This window comes from Triticum aestivum, chromosome 2D (genome assembly GCF_018294505.1).
Source record: "Triticum aestivum cultivar Chinese Spring chromosome 2D, IWGSC CS RefSeq v2.1, whole genome shotgun sequence".
NCBI classification, from domain to species: Eukaryota; Viridiplantae; Streptophyta; class Magnoliopsida; order Poales; family Poaceae; genus Triticum; species Triticum aestivum.
In genome coordinates, this window is record NC_057799.1 from 402,212,063 (window position 1) to 402,218,486 (window position 6,424).

Sequence of the window (6,424 nt, forward strand, 5' to 3'; positions counted from 1 at the left end):
CTACGTGTGTATTTTGGATGATGTATGAATTACTTAAGTATTGTGTCAAGTGCCGATTGTAAGCCAACTCGCTTTATCCCATTCTTGTTCATTACATGGGATTGTGTGAAGATGACCCTTCTTGCGATAAAACCACAATGCGGTTACGCCTCTAAGTCATGCCTCGACACGTGTTAGATACACTACAAGAAAACCCCCTATAATGCAACATATATTCTACAATGTTTTGACTGTATGTTGCAAAATTCACAACAGATACAGATAATAAGCATTGTAGAATATGCGTTGTAGATGTGTGCTCCACAACTCCAGACTCTTGTGGCCCGGCCCAAGTTGGTTTCACAATTAATCTAGGTCATTACCTTTTCCCAGCCTCCCTGTTCCTCTCGATCTCTCTCACGCTGCCCACCGCCCCTCAACCTACCTGCATCCCGGAGCGCCGCCCCTCACCACTCCCCTGCGATCCTCCGTCTCGGAAGGCCGCCCCTCACCACTCCCCCTGCGATTCTCCATCCTGGCGCGCTGTCCCTAGTCAACTCTCCTCTGCGACCTTGCTTCCCGGTGCGCCGCCCCTCGTCACCGCTTCCCTACGACCTACTACGTCTACTACCTCCGCACGAGGGCCTGCGGCTACGGGCAGAGTTACCGCTACAACAACCCTCGCAATCGCGCTGCCGTGGTGAGCCGGACCGCTTTTCTTCTCCAATTTTATTTTCCCCATCTTGCTCTACTCGACTTCAGTCTAGTTGGGAATTGCTACTTACGACTTGCTCGTCCCTGATAATGACCGAGAGGTTGAATTATAGATGGTTGGTGCGGAGGGGAGCTTCTAGCTGAGGCCTCTTGCTGTGATTGAATTGATTCTAGTTATGGCTCAGGAGCTTGTCACCAGCCCATGGAAGTGAAACTTGATTGTGCAGTCGTTGGTTGTTGTCTTTGATTATGTGATTGACTGATTGTATAATAAGGCTTGTTGTCTTAGTCTCGTGGTTGATGTTGATGCTTCAAAGTTCCACTTTCTGCTTACGGTGCCACTTGCTTATGTTGTAGGCCTGATCACTCACGCCGTCATATGCTCATATTTCTTTCCGAGACTTCGGAGCAGGTTACAATATCAAAATTCTCTACTAAGTAATAATTACCTACACTCGGTGCAGAGAAATGCAATCACACTCAAGCACTGATATGTTGCAATGGACATGACCCCAAAACTTTCGCCCTGTCTTTTATTTGAGACACAGTTTGGTAACTTTTTGTTGCATATTTTCATCCGCTTAAAAGACCATTTCGATCTCTATGTTCTCTGCTACTACAAACTGAGGAGCAGCTTGACAACTTTATGCAGCTCGGTCGACTAAGCCACTGTGACGCTGGGGGAGAAGGACATCGGTGCAGAGCATGGCAAGGCCGAGTACTTGTTGGATCTTAGGGCTTCTGATCCACAGTTCTCCGCATCATCATCCATCAGCATCTGGTGACATTATTAGCACTCAGAGCTTCATAAGGCTTTCTGCCCACTACAGTTGGAGTTCAAGAGCGTAAGGAAGGTAATCTGGTGATCAATCACTGTTGCTTGTCAGAAAACTCTGAAAATATTATTGAGTACATCTACCATGAGCTATGCTTGCCATTTTAAAAGATGTTTATGTGAGCTTCATGTCATATCAATTTTTTTTGAAGCAAGCAGATCTTGGGATTTACTTATGATTTATGAACAGAAAATGTTTACTGTGTAACCCCTAAATACAGTAGAAGAGATTAGAGAAGCAGGTCTTATAAAACTACGCTGAGCGAGTAGTACTTATTTAGTCAAGTGACATGTTAGATAAAATTCTACACCTATTACAACTTATCTGACTTCTGTATTTTGTAAAGATAGCTGAACTAGATTGTGTTCCAGGAATAAAAAACCATGGATGTTTTCCATTTATTCACTTGGCTTTTGGAATTTGATTGATGTCCCCTTTCTCATATTATTAACAACATATACCTACACGGTTCTCTCTACTGGTTTGCCAAATTCTAGACACTTCTTGTGTGGTCCATGCTTCCTCTTTGTACTATGCTTACCTACATTCGTAATATCACTCCTTTATTCCCTTGACGTGCTTTTCCTTTACAAAGAAGAATGCACACCATGGGGAAAAGAGAAGTAAATTTGTATTTGTAGTCTACAAACAGGGCGTCCTAATTATTTGTTCGAGCATGCTACAGTCTTGTTTTCTCTGCCGTGTCTTCTCCTTTTCTTAGTAGTGTCACTACTGATTGATCTGCTCAGATGTGCTATTTAGAGTTTGATATAGATATATACTAGCTATTTTATTAGGAGTTGGTGGTAAAGATGAACTAATGGTCGATCCTCCCTGCTGTCCTCGCTGCACTTCATGCAAAATCATTGGGCCGGTACTGGGAGTACCTCATTTATGATGGATCTTATACTTCAAAGCTTATTTATATTGTCTAATATGTTTTATTTGTACTAATTCAGTAAATTTAATTTATCTTTTGGCTTAATATGTCCAAGGTATTGATATAGTAATATTTTGTTACCTGATTAAAGCTCAAACATACTGCTTCAGTATCTCCCAGTAGGTGCCTCAGAATTATGCAGTTGATCGTACCATACTGCTACTTGAATAAAAATGTTTATCTTTGTGTTCTACACTGAAGCTATCATATGAAGTTTAATTATTTTAAGCGTTCATCACCAAAACTACTTTGTTGGTAGTGAAAGGCTTCATAGAATTTCATAGATGTTGCACATCATGAGATTAACCCGTAGAAGAATGTATTCATAACCATATGACGTGTGTGATGTTGGGTTATAGCCGTTGTATGCTGAAAGGCTTTTTCCCTTGCTTCCTTCCATTTTCTTCTATGTGCATTGACTAGACGTATGTTTTTACAATGTGGCATGGTTTGAGCATTTTAAATTCTTTACACGCTTCCATTATTTCCCGCCCCATTTATATTGGTATGTCCTTTAAATAGCAGGCAGGTACATGTGTGATGGCACAATATAACTCAGTGTTAGCTGGCTTATAATCTCTTATCCCTTGAAAGACTTCAAAGATGGCATCTCATGGGACAACACAAGAGACCATATAGTAAAGGAAAAGATGCAAACACGATAGGTCTTGGCCTCTGAACTTTTTCTGTTATATGTCACTTTTCTTTTAATTATTTTGCTCGACATGTTTCTGCCAATGGTAACTTTGATTTTCTCTAACAGGCAGGACCAAAAGTATTTTTAATGAGCCTGAAAAATCATAACAGAGACTGGTATTGCTACAATTGTAAGTTGTGATCCTAAATCTGAGCTTGATGGTGCTGAAATTACTAATGAATTGTAGGTAGTGCATGTCGATATGGCACTTGTGAAAACTAAATATTTGGTATGGAGTCGCAAAAACTGTAATACTCTTGGTAATGCAGAATTTTTTTGCATGGCAACCTTTGTAAGTGACTAATATCCTGCCTCTATCACGAATTGCATCATGCTTTGTGTGTTAACAGTTCATTTTGTTTTTTTGTTTGTAGATTCAAAAGATAAATGGATGATTATATGGGTGTGTGGGCAAGCATACTACTATGATGACGATGATGTTTGTGTTCATGATGATGGAGACGGATGCTTTCAGTTTTAGTAAAGTTGTAGGGATGATGTTCCTGTTGGACGATGTTCCTCAATTATGTTTTAGTTAATCTGTAGGGATGTTGATGCATGCTTTCAATTTAAGTTTCACCATCAAGAGAACATTTATATTATACTCCCTCCGTTCCTAAATATAAGTCTTTGTAGAGATTTCACTATGGAGTAGATACGGATGTATCTAGATGCATTTTAGAGTATAGATTCACTCATTTTGTTCCGTATGTGGTCCATAGTGGAATCTCTTCAAAGACTTATATTTAGGAACGGAGGGAGTACATCCCATTTGGATGATTTTCCTCATGTAATGTCTACCATTGTAATCAAACAGTTTTATCTAATATATGATTTTTGTCTCCCATGAGTATTTTCTCTCATTTTTCTTCACTTGAAATAAATAATTATCAGCATTATGTGAAGCATTAATTTAATTGCTGGCAATATGTACTAAAAATAATATTGTTTACGCTATATATGAACCAAAACTTGAAGCGTTGCAAATTCTTCGTTGCCAAGCAATGGGATTTTGTTTCCTGTACATTAAGCACCAACATATAGAAGTGTTGCACAATTCTCTTTTATGTGTTGTATTCTTGCAACGGTCCCTTTTATCAACGACAATATAAGCGTTGCATTATGCGCTAGCAACGCCGTGTAAGGCAACGCATCCTATTCCGTTGGTAAAGACACTAACAACGCATATATGAACTTTTAGATACGGAAAAATGCGTTGCTATAGGGGGGTTCCTGTTGTAGTGATATAGCCGCATCGTGGGCGTTACATAATTCGCACCATGCACACAACCACACACACATCTAGCATTCTCCCGAGTGCCGCACCCTATGTCTTCCCGGTGCCGACCACCGCCCAGTATAAGGTGGTTTTTGCATCTGTTGCCACACATGTCAGAAAGTGGATCGACTGTGGGCTCCGGTTGGATTTTCATTCACACATTGACGTGATGATCCTATATTTATCGATAAACAAATCTTTAAATTTGTGAACATTTTCTAAATTCATGAATATTTTTAAATTTATGAACATTTCTGAATTTCGGGGAAGTTCTTTTGCAATCCGAGAACATTTTCTGGATTCATGAATATATTTTTAATTCAAGATTGTATTGTGAGGAACATTTTCAGAAATTCACAAAAAAAATTCTAAATTTAAAAACATTTTAGAAATTCCTGAGCAGTTTTTTTTCAAATCTGTAAACAATTATAAATTCATGAACATTTTTTAAATCTGCCAGTATTTTTTATTTTTTGTAACATTTGAAATATCTTGACTACTTTTTTTAGTTTTTTGTTCTCTTTATTTTTCGTCCGCTTCTTTGGGTGGGTTGAGGCCTAATAGGGGGACTGGTAGCCAACTGAAGCGAATGTCCTGGTCGCTCTTCGAAGCGTTGCATGCTGAATAGCACCTCCTGTGGTGCGGGTTATTTGATGCCGGTGGAGGGTGCAAACCCGTTTTCTGCTTTGTCTGTTTGTGAGTGGGTGGTGATGGCTTGTTGGTTCTACGACGAGCAATTGGGTCACCACTTTCTCCGTCTTTCCATTGGGCTCTTCAGGCGATGGATTTGTGATGAAAGACCAACATTGTGCTAGCGCTGGGAAGAGCTACAACGAAAATATCAAACGTTGAAGAGCCAAGACAACATGAGCACATGTCGGAGAGCCATTGTAGATAGGCCTCATGGCACTAAACCTAACCTCATTACCTCATGTTTGGAGGTAACTAAATTGTGAGATTAGAGTCCTTTTGGGAACGTAAACCAGTGTGAGGGGAGTGACTCTCAGAGCAGAGGCACGAGTGAACTAGGGTGCACAGGGCGTGCGAGGTACATGGGTCTAGGGCTATGCCTGCACGTGCGAAAGTAGGGAAGTTAGAAAAAAGAAAGGTCTATTTCTGTGTAAATGGTTTGATAATCAATTTGGCTTATATATAATGAAAACTGGCAATATACCAAGACACAAACAACTAGCGATGGAAGCACAAAAGTGAACACCATAAACCAAGTAAACCAAAATACCGCTCAAATCAGTTCAGTTTGGTTCTTCATTTTCGGTGTAAAAGTACTCATCTTTAACCGTAATAGCCTCAAAATTAACTCACAACAGAGAAACGGCGCGGCAAAGCGTGCGTTTAACTGTGTGAACGACGAGTACGTTATCAATCCTTATGACACAGACATGTGTGGTACCTAGAAAACACCCACGTCGATCCCTGGATGGCTGGATCTATCTTGGGCGGGCTGGGTGACCACTGCCAACCCCAACCATTGAGTCACAGCTCGTCCTCGTCACAAACTACATCTCAAAGGTCACTTTTCTATAGGAGTTCATCAACCGCAAATATTCTTTTCTTTTTTCTGGATGAATCAACTGCATATGTTTACCTGTTCTAAATAAAGAAGAGTGTACATCTTATCCAGAAAAAAGAAACGGTTGGATCTCTGAAACTCCGCCCGCCTATGATTATCTTACTACTCCTATATGCCTTTTTCTTCTTCTTCCAGGATACCATGTTTATCTGTTCTGATTTCACGGGTCTTCCGGTTATCCAACTCTGTTCTGGCACACACGCTGGTTGTGTGGCTCGCCGCTTCTCCACACCGACGTTGGACGTGACCACCTGAGCAGCAGTGTGAAAGACGCATCGGTTTCACCCTCCCGGCCCCCATCCGTCGATCGCCGTCGCCATTAACAACGACCAGCAACTAGCAATATGTCTATTCTCTCGCCTAAAGAAAATATATTTTTATCCATGGT

The 6,424-nt window shown here is 40.6% G+C and overlaps 1 long non-coding RNA gene across 7 annotated transcripts; it reads left to right on the forward strand.

Annotated features, from left to right (window-relative positions):
- The first annotated feature begins 312 nt into the window (after positions 1–312).
- Positions 313–3,805, forward strand: LOC123053412 (uncharacterized). 7 transcript variants are annotated; one of them, XR_006425573.1, is made up of 3 exons: positions 313–3,134; positions 3,233–3,458; positions 3,541–3,805. It is a non-coding gene; the product is annotated as an uncharacterized lncRNA (long non-coding RNA). The 7 variants fall into 7 exon arrangements; XR_006425577.1 differs by having other exon boundaries at positions 313–1,547; positions 2,992–3,134; positions 3,233–3,805; XR_006425578.1 differs by having other exon boundaries at positions 313–679; positions 1,051–3,134; positions 3,233–3,805.
- The last annotated feature ends 2,619 nt before the right edge of the window (positions 3,806–6,424 follow it).